Source organism: Dipodomys spectabilis, unplaced genomic scaffold, assembly GCF_019054845.1.
Source record: "Dipodomys spectabilis isolate Male_0828 unplaced genomic scaffold, ASM1905484v1 ptg000115l, whole genome shotgun sequence".
In the NCBI taxonomy this organism is placed as follows: domain Eukaryota; kingdom Metazoa; phylum Chordata; class Mammalia; order Rodentia; family Heteromyidae; genus Dipodomys; species Dipodomys spectabilis.
Window position 1 is genome coordinate 9,719,753 of NW_024870792.1, and position 25,308 is coordinate 9,745,060.

Sequence of the window (25,308 nt, forward strand, 5' to 3'; positions counted from 1 at the left end):
TATAGCAACTATTTCTAATCAATTTTATGCTAAGAACTTTGATGAAGCTCTTTATGAAAGGCAAGATGAAAGGGCAGCCCTCACTTCTGCTCTGGGGCGGGCGATCCCATCTGAAGTCTCCAATCTGAAGTCTCCAAATCAGAAGGTCACACCAAAGATGTGCTTTCCTAGGGAGAGAGAATTGGGGACCACATATCTGGTGGGCCCAGGCAAAGACATTGTAGATACTCAGCTCTGGGTTCCCCTCTCTTCATATTCTATTTGACTACTTTCTCTTTTAAATAAACTGCTCTGTCTGCTTTAAATATGTTCCTGCCTTTTCAATTCTTTAATTGGCAGAGAAAATTAACAAGATCCTAGGTGATATCAATAGTCTTGCTGATTTTTTTTAATCCCTGCATATTCTTAAACTGAGATCCTACTGATTTCTAGCTCCTGAGGACCTGTTCTTACAGGTATGAGTCACTTTGCCCATTAAACTTAATTTTTCACAATTTTCTGCAGAATTTGTATCTATGGCCAATTGCTAGTAAAATATTTAAATATATAGTCTATATAAATACCCTCTCAGTTATTATGACTATAAAGAATTACATTTGCTTTAAAATATTTTTAAATTAAATGTATTCTGAGTGAAGCAAGTTAAGACACTCTCTTAGATATGGGGCAATATAGTATTTTTATAAAAATAATTTGACAATTGATCTTTGGTTTTATTTTGAGGATTATATTGGTTTTGGAAATAATGATGAAGGTTTTAGACTTACTTTATTGTAATTAGGCATTTGCACAGAAACCACAGGGGAATTTTATTATCTGGAATAATATAAAAGGCAAAATGGAAAGCTTTCTGTAATATATAATAACAGATTAAGTAAATAAATTGTTGTTTATAACCTGCATCCTTCATATTTTATTTCTGTTTCCAGTAAAGAATTGTGACGACTACTTCAATTACAGACGCAATGAAACTTGTTTATATATTTATGTAGACATAAATTATTTCATTTTATTTATAGACACCTACATAGATATATTTCTACTATGTAGAATCAACAAGAACTTTCTAGAATGTGAAAGTGATTAAATAATTTATGTCCTCTTCAATCTTATTATCATTATTTTTCTGCAGAGATTAATTTCAGTGCTGAGGATAAAACTCAGGGCTTCCCAAATCCTAGGCAGTGCTCTACTACTGAGCCATACTCATAGACCCTTGCTGTGGAGATCTTAAGAATTTTTAGCATTATTCTCTTGAAGCAAAAATTGAACTGGACAAAGTCATAATGGTAATCCAGTGAAGAAGACATTATTCAAATAGCTTAAATAGGGATACAGGTGGACCCATCGCAACAATGAGATGTACAGTCCTTATGTCGAAAAACGAACTTTACAACTTTGGCAGGGGAGAGGGGAGGGAGTGGGGCGGGGGAGATGAGAAGGGATGGGAAGGGGAAACAAAAGAGGAGGCAACAATGCTTGATAAGAAATGTACTCATTATCTTACTCATGTAATTGTAACCCCTCTGTATGGTATTTTCATAATTAAAAAAAAGAATGCTGGAATATGTGAGAAAAACTAGGACTAAATCTGAAGTCACTACAGAGGGCACTGGAGTAATTAAGCTTCGGAGATGCTACTAAAGGAACACTAGAAAGTGTTAGGGAAGCAGACAGGTAGAGGGCTGAATCAGTGACCAAGAGTATGTACCAATCTTATTAAATTATTTCTTGAATATTCTAACGTATCTCTTTAGAGCTATGCTGAGTTGGCTAATTGACACTTAGGCTTATTGAAGAACTTAGATTCTTGTCTCCCACAGGGACCAAAAGTAAGGCATTATTTTCCTAGATGATTATTATCTAAGAGTGATGACTTCCAGGTCCTTGAAAAAATGTTTCTGGTTCTGCACTGGGCAAGAGGTTTTCCTTACAAACCACACAAAGAGGCAGAGCCTGCATTGACAATTGGACATTTCCTAAAGAAAATGCTCTTAGAAAAGGAAGATTATGGCCCCAAGTCAGGACGACCACCTGAAGTATAGTCAAACTGAGGGGAATGATGGTTGTTGTATTTTTTCTTGTATTTCTTTTTCTCTTTTCTTTTGTTAGAACTCCTTTCTTATAAACCTGAAGTTAATCATTATGCAGATAATACTTAATATGGATCATATTTTGATCTTCTAACATTTCTCCTTTCTCTGTTAGACTAAATGATGTGAAATAAAATATAATAGAGTGATAATTAGTGATAACACAAATAAGAAAGTCACTTTATGTGCTTTTTGAAATGACTCTTTTCTTTTAGCTCACTCTTATAGTTAAGATTTTGATGTATAAATTAGAAAAGGTATTTTTTTATCCTTTCTGCTTCATTTTTTTTTTTTTTTTTTTTTGGTCATGGGGCTTGAATTCTGGGCCTGGGTGCTGTCCCTCAGCTCTTCAGCTCAAGGCGAGCACTCTACCACTTGAGCTACAGCGCCACTTCCGGTTTTCTAGTGGTTTATTGGAGATAAGAGTCTCATGGTCTCTCCTGCCCGGGCTGGCTTTGAACCGCGATTCTCAGATCTCAGCCTCCTGAGTAGCTAGGATTACAGTCGTGAGCCACCGGCGCCCGGCCCCTTTCTGCTTCATTTTATCAATGAACTGGATATATTTTTCAGTGAGGCATTGATGTAAGAACATTCAGTTTCCTGTTATTATCCTTCACAGATTGATTTAGCTAAGATGCAAATCTCTACATGCTCTGAGCTCTTTAGCTTCTTCTTTCCACCATCTAGTTTATAGTATATTTATTCTGTACCTTTGTCTTTGCCAGTATAAGTACATGGAATCTGCTCCATTTTTAAGGTAAGAAAACATTTTCAATGCCTTGAATTGATATTTCTTAAATTTACTTTATTCATGGAAGGGGAGAAGAAAGATATTTCATTCATTACTAGAGTCAGTTCACTGATTAAGCTTACTCTAATAAAAGAAATTATCAAGAGAAAACATATTAATCTCCTTAAAGCAAGTTTTATGGGATATAGGAACTCTCATAAAGAAATGTAGACCAAAAGAAACAGAATATGTATATTTTTATGTTCATTTTGATGAAATTGTTGTGAATTGTATAATTGAACGAAAGGGCATTGGTCGTTAGCAGCTAGCTATGAGTGAAGAGGGGATGCAATTGAACCTCAAATGGAGGAGGAGAATACAAAGTTGTTAAGAAAAATTCCATAATTAAAACCTCACAATTTACAAGTAACCTCTGTTTGGTAGCTGGAGCTAAGACTAGGAATTTCTCACAGACAATCTCAGTAAGTACTTAAACCAAAAGCTTACGTGTTCTCACCAGAGACACAGTCTACTTTCAGTTTATTAAAAACATGTTGTTTACAGGCACTTCAAACTAGTTTTGCTTCCACAAATTAACTAGAAACAGGAGAAAAGCTTCTCTGCTTCCATTTTGTATTTGTCATTGTTCTAAGCCATACTCTCTATAGTCATTTAGTGATCACGTTGGGTTCCAGGAGGGACAAGATAGATTGATAGTATCTTTATAGTAAAGACCGCCCTAAGGAACAGCAGAACCTTGCAGGACAGATCATCTCCAAAGGAATATATTATTTAAAATGTTCAACTTCCACCTGGAAGCAGTAGAAATCATCTCATGGGATGCTTCCCATGATGAACTATGCATACCTTTGTTCCCTGCCTCTAATTCTTCCTCCATTTAAATGCAATGATCATGTCCATACTCTAAAGATTGCTGAAGATTAACTAAAGTGCCTTTTTTCCCCCTTGACATCATGCCATGGGATCTACTTTCTCTGTTGTATTTCTTTTCTAACATCACTTTCATCACATTTCATCTTACCTGAATTCTTGCTAGGCCTTTGTAATAACTTTCTAGTAATTGTGTAATAATAAATTTTAGCAGAGAAATTTTAGCAGGTCTACTGTTGAGACTCTTCCCTTAACCTGTTCCTTTTTCTGGCAATGGATTGAGAACTTCTCCCTTGAACATATTAGAATCAATTTCACAGGATGGGCAGCTAAACTTTATGATTTGGTCTAGGAGAGAATATTTGAGAAGAAGGTAATTTCTTAAATATTAAGAGGCTATATTTTGGTATAATTGTACCAAGTCTACTTCACACATTTAAGAGAGTTTAGCAGGTATCATTTTTTTTAAAGCTTAAAAGTACTTAAAGTGACTTTGATGGATTTTGCTTTCTTGTTGTTTTCATTCAGCATTTTTGTAATGCCCTTTTTGAAAATTCAAAGACTTGAGTACAGGTGTTAGAGATCCATTGAAGGATTTTTTTGAAGATGTTGGTGAGTCAAAACTGTAAAAGCTTTAAAAAATTTGCAATGTTGGAAATAACAATGGTATTGGGATAGAGCATTCTGGAGCAAGCCACTTTGATATAAAATTATTTTGACTGAAAACATGAAAGTTCCTGAAGTCCCTTTGTTACCAGTAGAGGAGGCTGGAGAAGTCTCACAGATAGAAAGAACAGACTGAAACCTTTACCCTGTGTTTACAGATTTTTGTCACCATAAAAAAGAATACAGAATTAAAAAAGGTAAGGAATTGGGAAGAACTTTTATGATAGAGTGAAACTACAAACTCCTAAGTGAAAGCAAGTTTCTCAGATAGTCACATTTCCTGGATTTTGAATAACTTTTTTTGTGCGTAAACATTAATGGACAAGGGATTACTTGTGAATTAAATCTTGGTGAGAATTCCATGAATTGGTTTAATTTCCATGAAATGGAGTTATTACTCCTTTTTGTCTGTTCTTCTATGAAGGTTTGAGTGTGTTATGGTATCAGACATATGATCATAACAACCATTTCTGCCAGGCTAATTATATGGAGATACTTTTAGAATGTTGTAGTGGTGGTACCATGGAGAATGATTTTAAAATTGACAAAAAAATGCAGAGGACCATTTAGTACACTAGAGGATAAAGATGGATCTAGAGTATGAAAATGGAAGGCATATGGATATACAGGGACTATTTGGGGTTCATTTCATCTAACATCAACTTATCTGATGGATTCTGCTTGTGTCAGACATATACTAGTTATTGCAAATAAGGGAAACCATGGGACCTTATGTTTCTTTGGGCCTGGTTTACTTCACTTAATATAATTTTTTCCAAGTCTTTCCATTTCTTAACAAATGGGACAATGTCATTCCCCCAAGATAAGGAATAAAATGTTTTTTCTTTCTTGTTATTGTTTCTAACATATTTATAAGATATTTCTTTGTTGCTTTGTATGTCCCTCCACCACGATATAACCCGTTGTCACTGTATTTGATGTAGGTATAATTTGTGGAGGGGGAGGACCCAATGCAACAATGAGATGTACAAGATGATATGTCGAAAAATAAACTTTACAACTTTGGTGCGGGGGCGTGGGGGATGGGGTTTGGGGGGTTGGGGTGGATTAGGGTGGGGAGAGATGGGAAGAGATGGGAAGGGGAAACAAAGGAGAAGGCAACAATGCTTGATAACAAATGTACTTAATATCTTGCCCATGTAATTGTAACCCCTCTGTGCGGTATTTTCACAATAAACAAAATCAAATTACAAGGGGCTAATTGGAGAAAAGCTAAATAGTAATTAGAAGGTGACAAGAGATGAGAAGATTATGTATAATTTATTTTTTTGTGGATGGTGAAGCAAGGCAATGAAATAGAGAATCAAAAATTAGAGAAAATTTAGATGAAGAAGATGGTATATGAATCGTGGATTCTTCTCAAACATTTTTGTGTTTAATGGGCATGAATATGAATGATTAAAGAATGTGGTCATATAAAATAAAAGAGAAAGGTTAGCTATTGTTATGGTAACAGCTTCTCAGATATAGCCATTGCAATTCCTGCCCTCTTTTCTTAAATGTGTGGGAGACCAATATCAATATTATATAACCCACTGGAGTAAATTATATTAGGGAAACCTTCATTTTACACTCATTTGTTCTCTTCTAAATCATGTAAGAAAAGTAAGAGTAGCTGTGTGTATATGTATATGTAGATGGATATGTGCATATATGAAATATACTTTCATATATAATTGATGCATATTATAAAATGCAATGATCACTTTGGTAACATTTAATGAATATGTGATCTCTTGCAAGGTCAGACAAAAAATTAAGTACCTAGTATTTCTTTTAAAATAAGAGGAAGAAGAGTATGATTGACAGCTGTGTCATCACAGCTGTGGTACAGTGTTTCTCTGTTATCATTGAAAAGAAGTACTAGGGAACTGTGCAATTGAAAATTGAGTTCCTTTAAGCTAATTGGGATGGAAAATGAAGCAAGTTAATGTCTTCTTTTCCCCAGATAATTTTAATTGGCAATTATAGTAAAAAGGAAATTGAATATTTTTAATATATGTTGTGAGACAAGTTCTGGACTATAGGCAGAAGACTTCTAAGAATAAAAAAAAACATTTAAATTTCTTTTTTTAAGACTTGTGAAAGTTGCCATTTCTACTTATCATAAAGAACGTGTTACAGTTTGAATATGAATGTCCCTTGTAGTCTAGTGTAATGGAGCTTTTTTTTTTTCTTTTTGCCAGCTGCTGGGCTACTGGGAATTGATTTGTTCAGAGGTTTCTGGCCTAATCAGTGGATTAAATCCCTTCATTATATGATGACCTCATTGGGAAGTGATGGAAAGCAGGAGAGGTTACTTGGAGGAAGTAGGTGTTCTCTTGAAAGATGTACCGTTTAATTTCCCTTTCTCTTCCCTCTGCTTCCTGGCTTCCATGAGGTAAGAAGCTTTCCTCTGTCACATCTTTCTTTGTGATGTGTTGCCTCACTAGAAGCCTAGAAGCTGGAAGTGAAATGACTATGGACAAAACCCACTGAAAATCTGAACCAAATGCATTTTTACTCCTTTAAGTTGATTGTGTCAGGTATTTTGTCTCAATGATATGAAAGTCTACCTAAGACAGCACTTCAGCACATGGTGTAGTATTATTTTCTTTCTCATATTCATAAAATTAGATCTGTGGATACTGTATTTTCTATGCAAGTCAGAGGCCTCTATAAGAGAAGACAGATTAAGAAGAGTAAAACACACATATTTACTTATCATAAGTTTTATACAACATAAGGACTTTCATAGGAAAATAACATAAAGAAATGAGTAAAGCTGGGTAATCTTGTGCAATGTTAGATAAAGAAAAAGATAATAATGAAGAAGTATGACTGGATAAAAATATGGCCTAACAGTGAGATGCTAGAAGAAAAATGACATGTTTGTATTCTTTTATGTGACTCATCATCTTCAGACATAGCATCATTCTTTTCCTTTTATAGTGGGGATGGCATGTCTCACTTGAAGGTCATATGCTCTGCTGCTAGGGAAGGTCTTGTGTCTGAAAAGAATGGCAAGAGAATGCTGGAGAGAGATCTTTCCACTTCTATGAGCTTTTCAAATTCACTCAGCTTGCAATATTTAGAGTCATGTGTTCTGAGCACTGTCAGTAACAGTCTTAAAATATTCTTTTAAAATATTCTTTTTAGGAACAATGAGATAAAGTACATAATAATAAATCCAATAAAAAAATCCAAGTTTTACAATAACATCCATATGACTATATATTGGATATTTGGAAATTACCTCACACTTTGCTACCTTACAGGCAGAGACAGAATCTAGAGAAGATAAATGACAGCTATGTGGTGGTGAATAATCTAAAGGAGAGATACACCTAACTGAAAGAGCAGAGATCTAGATGAGGCTGGGAAAAGATGTGAGTTGGATTTGAGTCTTCCAGGCACATGGGGATATAAGAGAATATTGCTTCTGTGGACTTCTACATGCTATTAATGATGTTTAATGAGGTGATGGGAGGTGATGTTGGGCAGGTAGGCAAGGACAATAACATAAGCCATAACATAAACAGTTTAAATTTTATCCTGAAAGCCAATGAAGTCATTGGTGTATTTTTTAAAAATTGTCATTATTTGTACAAAGGAATTTCCATTCAATAAAATACCATAGGAATACAGTGAGTGTTGGTCAAGGGGGTGAACATGATAGTTTGAGTTTAGAAAGTCTGCTTGGGAACAGAACAGAGAATGGAAAGGAACGGTATAGAAGAAGATTAAGGAAAGCAGACAGACCAACTAATTGAGAGAATTATAATAACCCATATGACTTAAATCAGTGACTGATTTAATCAAGAAGGGACATAGCTAGATTTATTTAGACATGGGACCCTAAGGACTGATTATGGTGAGAGAATTAATGAGAGTCTAGATGTAACTGCTTTAATCTAAGGTGTGCACAATGGCACTCTGTATTGACAGTGAGTATAGGGAAAGTTGAGCAGATTGCATAACATGTTGATCTCTGTCACTGTAACTAATTTCCCTTGCATTGCTTATGTTCAGTCTTGGATGATAATTATTGACATCTCATGATTGCAACAATGAGAAAAGGAAATTAATTTGGAATTTTTATGAGAACTAAACATGTATTTATGTGTGGAAAGTATGGAAATAACTGTAGTAACAAAGGTATTATGCTATTTTGTTGTATGCTATTTTGTTTTTAGTGCTACAATTACTAGTACAGGGGATGATCAAATGAAAGGAAGTGTTATAATGAGAAGCTCAGCAGATTAAACTAGTTTGGTTTAATTAATTTGGAGAAACAAAATTATTTTTAGTTACAATTTTAAGGTCTTTGTGCATCTCAATATTTTAGTAATATACTAAATATCTTTTGGCCATTGATGTTGATTCCTAAGCGGTGGAAAATTGAATAAACCTTAACATTAATGTAAAGGTACAGATATTTAGATAAAAAGAAAAACAACACAATTGGAAAAGTGTATGAATGATTATAGATTGTACAGTGGATGTAGTGCAAATCCTAACATAATTAGTTCTTAGAATTCTTTAAAATGTGAATATTCAAGTTATGAGAGTAAGCCATTTTGTTATACTTGGAATCAATCAATTAGTAATAGTTTTTAATCATGCATATTCTGTCTAATAATCTTCTTTAATGTTATGAATACAAAAATACATATCTTCTCTAAATATGGACATGTTTACTTTTAATTTTGGACCTAGTATATCTCTTTTTCTCTTATAACATGAAAAAATATCATGTTATATTTTAAAAGTTAATCAGTTTGTACTTATGATTGCTGAGGTCAATTTGAGAATAAGAAAATTAGCTACAGTCACAATGAAAACTTTCACGAGAGCTGTGTAAATATGAAGCCTAATGATATGTCAGTATGCTCTTATAACAAGCCAGAACAAATGCCTTTACAGCAATGAGATATTGGAATGAACTAATTATCCAGATGCAGGTTGATGTGTTAGATTTGATGTATTGTGGTCTTTTCCATTTGTTCCAATTTGCTTCCTTGGTAACTGTTGCTACATCACCAGCCTGGTGCAGTCTGGCTCTTACCCTTTCCTTTTAGTTTGAGATATTCTTTGGTGAAATGCAATTTATTTACCAGAATGTAGTTGGATTTTTGTAAACAACAATTCAATATAATCATATGAATTTTTAAATGATCTTCTCTGTTGGTCTGCAGAAAAAGTATTTTTACATTTGAATCCTTGAATATTCAGTTACTTTCTTAAAATAATTTCCTAATACCTTTGCACATTTTAGAGGAGTGTAATACCTTAGAGTCCTGACATAATATCAAATATCTGGTTCCAAATTTCACCTTCAGAAAACTGACAAGGAAAAAAGCCATGAAGAATATGAAATTTATTGAAAATAATAACCTACACCATATTTTCTTACTATAATAGTACATCATTGAATAATTTTTCAAATTAACTTTTCTTCTTTCATGTATTCCAAAGATAAATAAAAATAGTTATTATGTATTTTTGTCCTGTGAGGAGAATCTGGACCTTGGAGATAGATAGTCTGTGTATCCTGTTACTGCCATATGTTACTTGGTCCCTGGGTAAGTTACCCAAGTGTGTGTGTGTGTGTGTGTGTGTGTGTGCACACGTGTTATTACTGGAGGTTGAACTCAGAGTCTTGTGTTTAAATGCTTTATCATTGAAACTGTATTCCAGGTCTTTTGCTTTTAGTTTGCTTTCAGTTATGATCTTACACTTTTGCTTGTGTTAGCCTTAGACTAAGATTCAACTTTCTATTTCTGTCTCTTGAGTACCTGAAATTGCAAACTTATGTAACAATGCCTCATTTGCATTATTTAGGATGTACAACAAAATAAATATCTTTGTGACAGCTCCTAGTACAACATAAGAACAACAACATAAGAACATGTGAAGTATAGCTTTATTTTTGTTGATAACAGAAAACATTATATTTATCTAGTAAACTTCATCATTTCATATTTATGTTTTTACTTAATTTCTTACCTGCATATAAACTATTTAAAATGATATTTCTGTACATAGGAAAGTGAAAACTATACCATAAATATTTATTATGGGGGAGTTTGAAGATTGTTGATGAAAAGAAATAATAAATGTTTCAGGAGAGGAATCTGATTTGATCATTACATGCTATATACATGTATAGAATTATCACACTGGATCTCTCTTAAGTATGCAAATTATTTTGGTTAATTAAAAAACACAAGAAAGAAAGAAGTAAACTGGGAAATGGCTCAAATATTTAGAACAATGGAAAATTCAGTTTCCCTTTTGAGCTCTTTCATGAAACTCAGAAATACTATTCCATGAAATAGCTGAAAGGAAGTATAATAAAGTAATGTGGTGCATGAAGTATTCAAATTTGAGATGATATTTATTTGTTGGAAAAGAAATGAAGTAATGAATCTGAGCATTTTTATTACCATTACTAAAAGTAAAACATGTGCTATGTGATAAGAGAAATAAAACATTCATGGCTGCCTATGCTTGCATGATTGAAAGAGAAATGACTTTAACTCTAGATCAAATGTGAAGGGAATTTCAATTCTCTGTAACTCAAGAAGAAAACTCCTTTTCCACTGACTCAAAAACTCTTGACAGGAAACTATCAAAAGACTGCATTTTTTCACAGTAATTGAACAGCTATGTAATTTCAGTTTTACCCTATAAGGACACCAGTGAACCCTGGTGATAGAATGGAAAAAAATGAAACTGTGTAAGCTTTACTTGTATTCATTTTCTCCTTCCACAGACAATTATATATAAGATATTTGTATATTGCTATGGAGAAAATGAAATATTAAATTTTAATCTATTCAATATAGTATCATATACAAAATAGTCTAACTTCATTAAAGCCTATGACAAATAGAAACATGTAGGCTTTACATAACAAAATTCTTGTGCACGTTGGAAAGTATAGGAGAAACATCCATTAATTATGTAATATTTGTTAGACTTTGGTGATTAAGCCTAGAGAATAAGTGTATCCCCAACAAACAGCATCTTGGCAGAGATGAGAAGGTTACACTGACCTTCTCCTTCCATTCTCTCCTGAAGCAGGCCACAAAAGAATCTCTGACTTTCTTCTAAAGTACAGCATAAATGCCCTCTCTCTATCCAGAGGAAAGTAAGAGCCTTACCCTTAAAGACACAAGTGTCAAGAGGAAATTTAAAAAAAAGGGGGGGCACTGCTTTTTTCCAGTTTTCCAGTATCAGGACACAGATACCTGCCCTCCACAGCTTCCACTATTTTGTTGACTCTACATTTCTATGACATCTCAACTTACATTAAAATTTGTGTCCTTTATCTTGGTAACTTCTTTTTTTAAACCCAGTAGATTTGAAAGGAAATCTTTTTCTCCCTTACCAGAATATAGTGCTACATTTTGATTTTTTTCTACAAATGTATATGTTTTAAATAGAACTGGTGGTGCAATCCTGTAACTCCTGCACTGAAGAGGAAGGAAGTGTGCAAACTCACCCTTAGTTCCAAGTCAGCCTGGGATGCTTAGTGAGACCTAACCACAACCATACAGAGCCAAACCAAGTCAAATCAAACCAAAGCAAAGTGAAATGAAAACAGAAAACGCAGAAACAAATGTCTCCCAATGTATATGATCTTTAAATGAAAATATCATTCTTTCCTATTCATAGGTTGTTTCTTTATTATGGTAAAACATTTTTTTTCTGTCCAGAAGCCTGTGTAATACTACTATCCCATCTTTCAATCTTGCTCTTACTTCCTAAGTAAACCAACAGTGTAGAACCATTTTTGTATTTGTGTTAGTTTTTGTAATTTTATATTTGTGTAGTTGTGTTAGTCTTTTCTGTGTGTGTCAGGACCTTTAAGTAGGGTTTGCAATTCTCCTTTAGTAATATAGCTTTAGCATTTATTTCAGAACAGTTTTTCTAGTTGTGTTAAATTTTTATGGTTGTGTCTTTATGGAGTTGGATTAATCTTCCTCCTGTGTGTATCAGATTTTGTTAAGTATGTTCTGTAATGCCGGTTTAGTGGTCATGAATTCTATTTTGTTGTTGTTCATTATGGAAGTTTTTAATTAATTGATTAATTTTAGTTTTTCTTTTTAGTTGTGGGGCTTGAACTCAGGTCCTGGGCACTGTCCCTGAGCTCTTTTGCTCAAGGCTAGCACTCTACAACTTTGAGCCACAGTGCCAATGCTGGTTTTCTGGTGGTTAATTGGAGGTAAGAATCTCATGGACTTTCCTGCCATTTCCTGGCTTTGAACTGTGATCCTTAGATCTCAGCCTCCTGAGTAGCTAGATTTACAAGCCTAAGCTACCAGTGCTTGGCTTTTCTTTATTTATAAAGGATAACAAAAGGATATAGTAGTCTAGGTAGGCATTTATCTTCTTTTAAGGCCTGAAATAAATTATCTTATGTCCTCATTGTTTTTAGAGTTTCTGTTGAATAATTTGATGATAATCTGATGGGCTGTTTTTATATGTGAATTGGCAATTGATTGTGTGTGTGTGTGTGTGCAGCTATTATTATTTTCTTATTCTATTTACTTAAAATTATCACTGAAAATATACTGAGAATTAATTCTTTTCTGTCTTGACAGTTTTGTGTCCTAAAATCCTCAAAGATATTAAGGACCATCTATTTTACAATATTTGTTATATTATCTGTAATTATCTTGACTATGATCTATATATCTGTAACTCAATTTCGTTTTACTTTTTAAAATTCCAATTATTCATAAGTTTGGCTTTTTCTTGGTCTTTTTCTAGAAGTCTTAGATTTTTTTTTTCTTGATTTTGTTTCCTATTTCTTGGAGTTCACTTAGATAAATATCATTTTATATGATCACATAACTATGGAGCCTTTGTGATCCTTTCCTAAGAATATTCTCCATTGATTTCATTGTATGAATGTTTCAGAGTCCTGTTTAATTTATCATGTCCAAGTGTAATTTTTTTTGGTATTTTACCATCTTTTGTGTTTACTTGTAGATTTATAGGCACATTCTAATTACTATAAATGAGAGAAACATGTAATCTGTGTTTCTCTGATTCTGTCTTACTTTGTTTAATATAATTTTTCCCAAGTCTTTTCATTTCCTTAGGAACCGGATAATATCATTCCTTCTAATAGATGCATAGAATTCCATTGTTCATATCTCCCACATTTATTTATTTATTTTTTGGGTCCAGGTCGTGGGTCTGAACTCTGGGCCTGGGCGCTGTCCCTCAGCTCTTCAGCTCAAGGCTAGCACTCTACCACTTGAGCCACAGTGCCACTTCTGGCTATTTTTTTCTGCTTATGTGGTGCTGAGGAATCGAACCTAGGGCCTCATGCATGCAAGGCAAGCGCTCTACCACTGAGCCACCTTCCCAGCCCACATATCCCATATTTTCTCTATCCATTTGCCCACTGAGGGGCATCTAAGTTGATTCCATATCTTAACTATGATAAACAATACTGCAATGAACATGTTTGTGCTGGTAGCTTTAGTGTGGCCTGGTTTGTAGTCAATTGGATAAATGCTTCAGAGTAGAATTGCTACATCATAGGGAAGCTCTAAGTTTACTGTTTTCAGGAGCCTCCATGCTGCTATCCAGAGTGGTTGAACAAGTTTACATTCCAACCAACCCTTTTGGCCACATCCACACCAGCATTTGTTCTTGTTAGTTTTCTTGATAATGGTCATTCTAACTGGGGTGATGTAGAATTTTAGTGTTTTGATTTGCATTGCTTTTATGGCCAGAGATGTTGAGCATTTCTTCATGTGTCTCTTTATCTTTTTATGATGGTTTTCATTTCTGCTACTTTGTCTTCAAACCCTATTATTCTGACTACAATTTGATACAATATATCAGGGAGGATTTCACCTGAGTATTTTGACTTATTGATCTTTACATTTCCATAATTTATTTGATTTTTAAATTGAACTTTACCATCTTCCTTGCCTTCTAGCATTTGTTTGAATTGATACTGTCATTTATATTTTATCTTTTTTATTTTCTTTAATCATTTAAAAAAAATTCTTTGCCTTCTATTTGGCTATAATTAGTGGCTGAGAATGGGTCAGTTGTCTGTTCCAGCACTGTTTTTACTTTAGAGGCTTCTCTCTGGCTGCAAGGACCCATGTACTGAATATGTTCCATATATTTCATCATCCCTCACTTTTTTCTTCAGGGACTGGAAGCACCCAACCTAAGGTTATCCCCCAAATATATTAGAAAGGTAGGAGCAAACAGTATCCTGACAGCTACAACACTAGGAAAAACAGGATATTAAGTACTCTGACATTTAGAGTCAGTGCCTCACCCAACAGATTACCACTTTGTAGGAGAAGGGAAACCTGATTGAAATCTCATGAAATTGGATTCCAGATGCAGAGTTTTCATTCCTGTATGGCAGTCTATTCATATAGCCAGTGTCCTCAGTTCTTTCAGACCATTCTGGACAGTCCAGGGGAAAGAAAATTGGATTAAACATGATTTTCTCAGTCGTTTTAAATAGGGATACAGGTGGACCCATTGCAACAATGAGAAGTACAAGTCGTTATGTTGAAAACGAACTTTACAACTTTGGTGGGGGGGGGCGGGGAGGATTTGGGGTGGGGGGGCGGGCGGGGGGAGGATGGGAAGGGATGGGAAGGGGAAACAAAGGAGGGGGCTACAATGCTTAATAATAAATGTGCTCATTACCTTGCCCATGTAATTGTAACCCCTCTGTACAGTATTTTCACAATAAAAAAAAATAAATTTTTTTTAAAAAACATGGTTTCTCTGAAAACACACTTCTTAGTCCTATCAGGAAGCAAAAACGTTGCTGAGTGGCTCTTCTTGAAGCACAAGTACCCACTCCACCTCTGTATGGTTGCTCTGTTTCTTTAATGATCCTCATGAAATGCAACTTTCTACTCACCAGAAAGGGTGGGGCAGTTGCCCTTCACTATCAGAGCTCTTAGATGTTTAAACAGAAGGCCTGTATCAGACTTTCTATCTCTATGACTCACGTGTGCATACTCCCATAGTAAGGCAGGGCAATTTCATCTGAGCAGTGAGTGTTCTTTGATTTCTACTCTCAGAGTACCTCATTTTCAAACAGCAGGCTCCATTTCAAGATATCACCTTTTAGTAGTTCTTAGAGATAAGGGGAGTGGCAAAATATCTTTATCTAAAGATAACCTGTTATGAAGGAGCAATCATCATCATGCCAGGTTTAAGGCTTGTGGAAACTATGTTTTTTTTTTCCTGTGACTAAAATTGCTAGCCTGTCAAGATGGCTGTTTGGCTTATCTTCTTTTTTTTTAATTTTTTTTTATGTTTGATATCTTTGGTTCCCTCCACTACAGTGAACTGAGATTGGAGTTACACAGTGTTTTCTATTTTGCCTTTTCTATTTGCTTTTCATTTTGTCTCTCCAACTCTCTTTTTAATTCTGTCAAGATTTCAATTTTTCTCCACTCTTCTTGAGAATAGTCTCTCCTTTGCTATCCTAATTCATGGAGCCAAGAGGAAGTTATCTCTAACTTTCCATTTCGCCAGTCTATTATAAATCATGCGCTTATGACTATGAACATATTTTTGTATGAAAACATGTTTTCATTTCTTTTGGGGTATAATGTTAAACACAAAGGTAAGATGGTATTTACTATTTCAAAGAGCTACACTCCCCTCCTCCCCCCCCCCCCCCCCCCCCCCGCCCCACACACAAACTGGCTGCACATTTGCCTATTAGCAGTACAGAAAATTGTAATTTCTTAATTTTCTCATCAATGTTTGCTAATACATGCTTTTTTGATAGTCATTTTCATGTGTTAAGGTGGTATTTCTATATGATTTTAACTTTTGATTATTTTACTTTACATGTACTTTTTGGTCACTTGTATACCTTTTTGGATATCTGTCAATGGATGTTTAGTTCTTTAACTAAACACTCAGCCAAGGATCTGTGGGTATATAGAAAAAACACTCAAAATTTGAGAAAAGTGCATAGAAGAAGATGATCTTTCCATAGTGAGAGTTCAGAGGCAGGAAATACATAGAAGAAGCTCACTTGGATAAACATCTTCAGAAAAAGTCACAATAGAAGATACTGTCCAAAATGTTTGAGCTGCATCCTGCCTTGTGTGAAGCATTAAATACAGTCATCTGGGAGAGCAGGGCTCTGAGAGACATGCATCAAGGGTAGGAAAGGCTCAGATCCTTATAGCTACTGGTGAGTGCAAAAAATTACATGTCAACACCTAGAGAAGACTCCAAATATTCAGCTTTTGATTGATTTTGTAGGTAGCTAAGAAGGCAGTATAAATCTGCTTATATTCTGAGATTTTTTTTTTGTTTGCTGGCTGTTTGTCATCTTCTATCCTTGAAATTCACAAATATATCCTATACTAGTATCAAGTAATCAGCTTACTAGCATGTTGTTGGTTAAAAATATAAAATTTATGAATTTGGAATTGATCAACACAATGAATATAGAACTTAAAAAACATGAGTCCTAAGCTTCCTATTCAATAATCTTAGTGAGAAGGATGGGTGAAGAACTGAATTTCTCTGCTGGTTGGATAATAACAGAAAGGACAAAACCTCTCGAGGGGGTGAAAACTGTGGGACATTATATTACTTCATCCTAAGATGCTTCAATAGTAAAAATAGTTAATGATGCATTTAGCATTTCTGCCTTCCACATTGCTTTCCTATGTTCTCATCTAGTGGGTGACCTAAGGTTTCCAGTGAGAAGTATCGGGGTTGAGGTTAGAACTCAGGGAGTCTCATTCCAGTCTTTACACTCAAAACACAGAACCACCTATTCTTTGTCAGGGAAGACAACAAAGAAATAAAAATGTTAAGTTTCCAGTGCCTTTCTCTTGACCTAAGTAAAAGTGGTCACTTTATATCTGCTAACACAGATATCTTATGAAAGAATTGTCTACCTCAAAGCTAACCACTAGAGATTGGAAGGAAAAGCAAATGATTTTTATTTGCCCTAAAAAAATCACTATGCAATTTTTTTCTGATTTAAAAAATTATTTAAATGTTTCCACTTTACAATTAACAGGTACTTTTCCACTTTTAAGTAACAGGATTTGGTAAGTGGACAGAGAAAGAGAAGGAAAGAGAAAGAGAAGAAGAAGCCAGTTAGGTCTGGAGCAATTTTTCTAGTATGTGGAAAAAATTCCTCTACTCTTTGTATGAGGAATATCTGTTATCACGGAGAGTTTTCTTAATAGCTATTAGAGAAACAATAACTTGACTTAGGTGTGTAAAATGAATACTAATGATAGCCCTCAATAAAAGTAACGAAAGCCACTTATCATCCATGGATGATTACCTTATATGTAACAACTATAATGAAAATCATTAGTATCTGTTAATTTATTACTATAGGTTTTATTTGATTACAACACTAAATTATGTTCAAATATGCTCAGGTTCTTTGGTTCTACATCTGAAATTTTAAACTTGAATTGGATATTCTACTCTTTATGACTTCTTTCTCATGAGGATAATAATCTAGGTCAAGTTTAATTGAATAGTTTGATTCTTCTATTATCCTTCTGTAAAATAAACACTGTTCATTTTGAAGACTAAGCAGAATCATTCAAGTGCACAGCAAGTTGGCAAGGTCATTGCAAGCACTATAAGTGTTCATTTGTGTTTGTGTGTGTGTGTGTGTGTGTGTGTGTGTAGCACTGAAGTTAGAACTCAGGGCCTCACACTTGACAGGCATATTCTACCACTTGAATCCTATCCCAGCCAATTTGCTTTGTTATTCTTGAGATGAGGTCTTGTATTATGCTCAGATTAGCCTGGACTAGGATCCTCCTATGCCATGTAGCTGGGATTATAGGAATTGTCCCCGATGTCCAGCTGTTATTAGTTCAAATGGGGTCTTGCCAAATTTTTGTCTGAGTTGGCCTCAAAATATGATCCTCCTGATCTCTATCTAGAGAATAGCTGAAATTACAAGTTTGAGACATCATGGCTTTATGTAATTGATTTTTTATCTCCATTTTAATTTTTCTTCTTTTTAAGATGTTCATATTCCTGACCTTTCATACTCACTTCAGTAACTTTCTTACCTGCATCAATTACCTCCTCATGTCCTTGTCCTTGTAATAAATTACTTCATGTTTCACAAAATTATATCTCTAGGTTCCTGTGTATGAGTGCTCAGTGCTGCAAAGCAGACCACATGTTGATAGATTTATTTTCTTACAAATTCACTTTCTGTATTATGTGAATCCTCAACATCCTTTATTTCTACTTTTACTTATGTTGGCTTAGTTCTCTCTCCTTTGCAGTTATTTGTTACTGCCAAGGTGTATTTTATTCCAGATCTGTCAGATTCATATTTTAGATTACTGCAGTAACATCACTGACAATATGACAGAAAAATGAGTGAATCCTCTCAAATATATGACTAACATTCTCCATTATGGGGCTACATTCACGGAAGTCTGTCTGCTTTCTCAGAGGTGTCCAGGGAATAAATATTTACATACTTTTGATGGCATATTCTTCACTTTGTACTTTGATGCTGTGATCTAAATTATCTGCTATTAGGACCATTCTCTATAAACTTCTTTGCCTCTGACAATATAGATGTCACTCACTCTTGATTTGCAGAAAGAATCTCTATGATGATCCCTTTCTGTCATCTTGTATGTATTTGGTTTTAACAATGTTTATACTTCTTCAATCCAAACATCCTTTTTTTTTTTTTTTTTGGTTGGTCGTGGGGCTTGAACTCTGGGCTTGGACACTGTCCCTGCACTCTTCAGCTCAAGGCAAGCGCTCTACTGCTTGAGCCACAGCACTACTTCCAGTTTTCTAGTGGTTTATTGGAGATAAGAGTCTCACGGACTTTCCTGCCTGGGTTGGCTTTGAAGCACGATCCTCAGGTCTCAGCCTCTTGAGTAGCTAGGATTACAGGCCTGAGCCATGGGTGCCCGGCTTTCCAAACATCCTTTTTTAAGCTCTGGTCTCTCCTTCCTCCTCAGACAACTTCAACATATTTTATTTTCTATTTCTTCAGCTCTGTTTCATTTTTATGCCTTTTGGAACTCTGTTGCAATTGATAGTGCTAAAATTTCCAATTATTCCCTAACTACCAAAATTAAATTTAAATTTAGCCTTAGTTTTGTCATCCTTTTAAAGTATTATATCTCCTTTAGATGCATAGGAGCTTCAGACACACAATTTAAATTTGTCTTTGTTTTCATTTTTTAACTGTTGTTTGGTTTATAAGTTTCCATCCTGTAATTTTACATCTAGATTTTCCTGCCCAATATTCTTTGTGTTTGATGATAATGATGATATTGCACTGATTGATTTGATTTTGGTCTCTCTCTTGGAGGCAACCTTTTTCTTTATCGTTAGTCCTTTGCTGTTGTTACCTCTTCATACACACTCTGGAGTACCAAAGTCACAAAAACCCAGCCTATGTCTGGTGTTCTGTGTTCTGTAAAGACTAGAAAGCCCCCCAAACAATGCACGGAGTCTGATTATTTAGTAGGAAGGAGGGGAGGGAGAAAGAGAAAGAGGGAAGGGAGAGAGTGAGAGGGAGGGAGAGAGAGGAGAGAGAGAAAGAGAGAGAGAGAGAGAGAGAGAGAGAGAGAGAGAGAAACATCAAAGCATGAAGCAAACGTGAATGAAATTTTCAGTCTGAGATTGTCCAGTGATTACTCATTGGTGGCTACATGGAGCCTATCCACTTAAAATTTAGTAAATAGGAATATTAAAATGTATGACAATAAAAAATGTCCTTTGGGCAACACTGTTTGCTTTCTCTAATGCTGTGGCATTCTGTAAGAAGTGGGGGAAAAGAAGAGGATAATAACAAATTGCAAAGATTATGTTGCTGCTCTTGAAAAAGATGACTAATCCACACTCTTGGATTTTAGTGAGCTTCTATAGTTAAACATGAATTGTAAGCCTGGAAACCTGCTTGACCCCCAACTGTCAAGTAGTAGTAGTGCAAGCCACATGGGAGCAGCAAAGAAAGAAGTACCACCCCAGAAAAACAGGGAAAACCAAAATCCATAGCCACTACAGTTATTACATTTCCATTTCATTGTTTATATGTAACTGAATGTCTGGAATTGATAAGATTCTTCAAGTTCTTCATAACAGAGTCTGGCAAAACCTACCTTGCATAATTTCATGGAAAAATGATAATAATGCATAAAAATGCCTAGCATGTTTTGACATTGCTAGTATGCACTGGAAATTTCATAAAATTTCAGACTTCTTTTCTCTTCAACTATCTCCTTTTAAAATGCCTTTCTTTTTAGTTTACTTTTCTTTCATTTTTTTCATTGTTACACCCTCCTTTATTTTTCCCCTACTATCCCTTTCCTCCCCACTTCCTCAACTCTTCCCTCCCCTTCCTTCTCCTGTCCCCCACCACGAAGTTGTAAAGTTTGTTTTCAACATAGTGTCTTATACATCTCATTGTTACAATGAGTCATCTTGCATCCTTATTTCAGCATTTTGTTATTTCCCTTCCCCTTCCCAAATTAGAAAAATACATTTACAAGATGCAGGACACCGGAATCAAATAGTGACAACAGGGGTTATACCATGGGGGAAGAACATACAAACAAACAAGCAACAAAAAAATTACATAGTACAAGTACATTAAAAAGAACAACAGGACAGAGAAAATCTCTTGTGTACCTATCTTAGGGTTCATTTCACTTAGCATCAGGTTATATGGTCATATGTACATAGCTTTCAACCTCTTCTGCTTGTCCTAGACATTTACTAGTTATTGCAGATAAGGGAAGCATGGGACCTATGTTTTTTTGAATATGGCTTACTTCACTTAATATATTTTTTCCCAGGGCTTTCCATTTCCTAACAAATGGGTGGTGTCATTCTTTCTGATGGAGGCATAAAATTCATACACACACACACACACACACACACACACACACACACACACACACACACACACACACACACACACACACACACACTTTCTTGATCTATTCACTGTCCCGGGCCCTCTGCTGCCGCTGGCTGCCATATTTGTTGCCACTGCAAACCAGGGGTGCTCTAATCTGTGTCCTTAACTAAGCTGCTAGATGCCATTGGCATCTAGCTCAATTCTTTTTCTTTTTTTAAAGTCCATTGTCAGGAGCTGGGAAGTTGGCTCAGTGGTAAAGCGCTTGCCTTGCATGCCTGAGGCCCTGGGTTCGATTCCTCAGCACCACATAAGCAAAAAAGAAAAAAACTGGAAGTGGCGCTGTGGCTCAAGTGGTAGAGTGCTAGCCTTGAGCTGAAGAGCTGAGGGACAGCGCTCAGGCCCAGAGTTCAGGCCCCACGACTGGACACCCCCCCCCAAAAAAAAATAAAAAAAAAATAAAGTCCATTGTTAGTGTCATATTTCAGAATCCCTTTAGATTTCATCTATATTACTGTAGTCATCTCTGAACCAATTTTCTCATCTCAGGTCATTCTTCATAACTCATGTTTATCTTTCTAAGACAATGTGATGAGACTGTCTTGCTTAGAATCCATCCTCCTTTGTGGTAACTCTAATTTCTCCTTAACTTTCTTTTCTAAGTCCCTTGAGGGAGGACATTCTAGTCAGAGAGATACTTCAGAAATGATTCCAGTTTCAATCTCTTCTTTCCATCTATAGAACACATTTTATAATTTGAGGAGAAATAAAGAGGGAAATTCTTTTTCTTTCTTTACTTTTTTCAGACAAGATCCCTCTATGTAGTCAAGGTTGGCCTCAAACTAACACTCCTCCTCCCTTAGCCTCTCAGATGCTTTGGTTACAGACATGTACCACTATGCCTGGCTCAAGAAAAAAATTCTTGGGAATATATTTTTAATCATTAACTAAATGTTGTTTTAGCTTTACTTAATGATAAATGATTATGGTAAACCAGATAAGCCTTCAAGACAAAGAGACAAAATTATTTCAGTAGTTTTTATTTCTGTAACTCCTTAAGACTGTATCTACTATTGATTGACTACAAATTATTCAGTTGCAATACAGTATGTGTGTGAATATGATTGAAGTACTTTATATGCATGTATGAAAAATAGAACATTGAAACACAAAAAAAGTGTTTTAAAAGGAGGAGAGGAGGAATAAGAAAGAATAATATGTTATGTGTATGTATGAAAATAACACAATATTTTTTAATATAATTACTACATGCCAATAAAAATAAAAATAAAATCCTTGTAAAGTTCTTTGTACTTTAGATGTTATGTATTTGTATAATGGCCCAATTTCTAAATTAAAAATTAAAATTCTCTTCACCATTTCTTCATGTTCTTATTGATTACAATAGGAGAATAATGTTAAGTGAATGTGTAAAGCTGTGGGTGAAGTTACATACACACTCATTTTACTGCTTTAAAAATAGTGAAGCTAATTTAAAGTGAATATTCACAAGAACTTTAGCTATATTGTCCTTTATTTCCTATGTTTCTATGTTTTGTATCTAAAGAAAGAAAACAAATTGGCTACATTTTAACAGCAACAAATAATAAAGTGGTTATTAAAATCATTAATAAAATATGTAAATACGATTCATATAATAATTACAAAAGTGTAAGCTTATATTACGAGTAATAGATTATAAAGGAATATTAATTTAGTAAAGAGATCATTAGTTTGTTATAATAGAATTATAATGTAACCTTCATTTTAAATTTAATAGACTGACAAGGTTAAGAATATCTTAAAGATAAAATATATACTATATACTTAAATAATTTTGTACTTATGTATAGCTAGGCAGAGATATAATGTTTCATTAATTTTTAGAAGCTTATAAACAGAAAAGACTTTGATGTATTTATTACTAATAAAAACATTACTAAAAGGCATATGAATTCATTATTGCACATTATGATTACAACTAAAATCTAGGTTTCCTCCTGCAAAATGACCAAGCTATTTTATGTTTGGATAACAAATGTTCCTTTTCATTGCCAAATATTCTGCTACATTCTGTACTTCTGGCAAACTCTCAAGACATATGGATATAATGTTATTTTTATGTTTAATTTGTAAAAGTCACAATTATTGCTATGCTTTTAAGTATTATTTATGATTATTATATCTTATGTTTGAAAATATGAATAGTACTCATGTATTGCTTCACCTGAAAATTCCTTTCACTTTTTTCTTTTTCTCCTTTGCTCTTTAACTCTAAATAAACTCTTAAGATTTATTTTATCATTGAATTATATGTGTGTTTTCTGGAATAGCCCTTGGGTAGCATATATATTAACTCCTTCATTTGTAAATGAGGAGAAGATTAATTTGTCTTGAAGTTTTTCAAATCTAGTAAATTGAAAATCATGATGGTAAAATTTGAGGTGTAAGAAAAAATAATGAACTAAAACCAAAGTTATCTTTTAGTTTATATACAAGTAAGAGCTTACTGCAGACACATTTGATAGACTGTTCCAGGTTAAAGGAAATATACTCCTGTTTACGTTACACAACCTGTTCCCAGCCATGATCACAAAGGTGATCTCTTTCCTAGGTGTCCTCACTAGGAATAAATAGTACTGTGTAACATCAGGTTCTGCAGGGTTTCCATTACTCCTGGGGTAACCTTTGATATCTTTCCAAATTAAATGGATGCTATAATTTAAGAGTGGTCTACTCTTCCACTTTGTTAGTACTGATTAACGTAATGTATTGCCCAATGTTGTTAATTTTATTACTATGGCAGGGATAAATTGACCACACTTTGAATCCAGCCTTGCTGAGAAAACTTGAAAGGTACAGCTGCTATATTTCTAATGAATACCTTACAAAATCCTAGCAAAGCCATAAAATGGTTTAGGAACCAGAACCCAACCCCTGAGGAGGGGCCTTTACAGTCTCCCCAAATAGATTTTATTCCTAGCAGTGGTGACATATAATAATGTTACAGATAATAATGTTTTGACCATTGTTTGCCTATTTTTAGAGTGACTAATGCTTTCTCTTGATGCAAAGCCATAGTTTTATCAATAGTAAAATTGATTGGCCTTAATGTTTTTCATCTGGAGAATGTCTATCTTCCTCTGTACTGACAGTAGGCTTATTTTACTGTAACAGAGGTCATAGCCAAAACAATAAGAAAGTAAATGAAGTATAATACTATAATACAAATGTGCCTACTTTTTTTTTTTCAGATGCTCTATCTGCATAGAAAATGAAATGGTTGGGGCTGGGAAGCTGGCTCAGTGGTAGAGTGCTTGCCTTGCATGCATGAGGCCCTGGGTTCGATTCCTCAGCACCACATAAACAGAAAAAGCCAGAAGTGGCACTGTGCCTCAAGTGGTAGAGCGCTAGCCTTGAGCTGATAGCTGAGGGACAGCACCCAGGCCCAGGGTTCAGGCCCCATGACCGACAAAAAAAAAGAAAAAAAAGAAAAAAGAGAAAAGAAAAGAAAAGAAATGAAAGGGGTGACACAGATCAAGATGCATTGTTCACATAAACTGCTTTGTTAAATGGCAAAAAAATCAATATATATCCTACAAAATTAAGAGAGTCGAGGGAAGGGGTGTCTTGGGAGAGCTGGGTGAAAATGTCGCAAGGAGTGACATGACTAAGATACACTACATTCATAAACTGCTTTGTTGAATTGCAATTCCTTTGTACAACTCCTTAAAGATAATGAACATATCTAAAAAAGAAAATGTGGAAGTGTCCATTAACTCAAGCTAATTGTTATTGAGTTGATATTTACCAAGAATTGCTAACCACAATATAGTGTGGAAAATAGTCATAAGATGACATATACCATACTAGTACTTGATCTACTCATATAAAAATAAAAAAGGTAAATTTCTATATGGTACAAATACTACAAAACTCTTACAATCCCCTTGGCATCCTGAATAGTATTAGTTTACGGTTATAAGAAATATTGTGAGAAGCCTTGAGCCAGT

The 25,308-nt window shown here is 34.7% G+C and overlaps 1 long non-coding RNA gene across 1 annotated transcript in view; it reads left to right on the forward strand.

The window, feature by feature from the left end:
- Nucleotides 1-2,790: 2,790 nt before the first annotated feature.
- The window catches only part of LOC122115069, a 180,081-nt gene continuing 157,563 nt past the window's right edge, over nt 2,791-25,308 (forward strand). The window contains exon 1 of the long non-coding RNA XR_006148688.1: nt 2,791-2,850. This is a non-coding gene — a long non-coding RNA (uncharacterized LOC122115069). The remainder of the gene's footprint in view (nt 2,851-25,308) is intronic.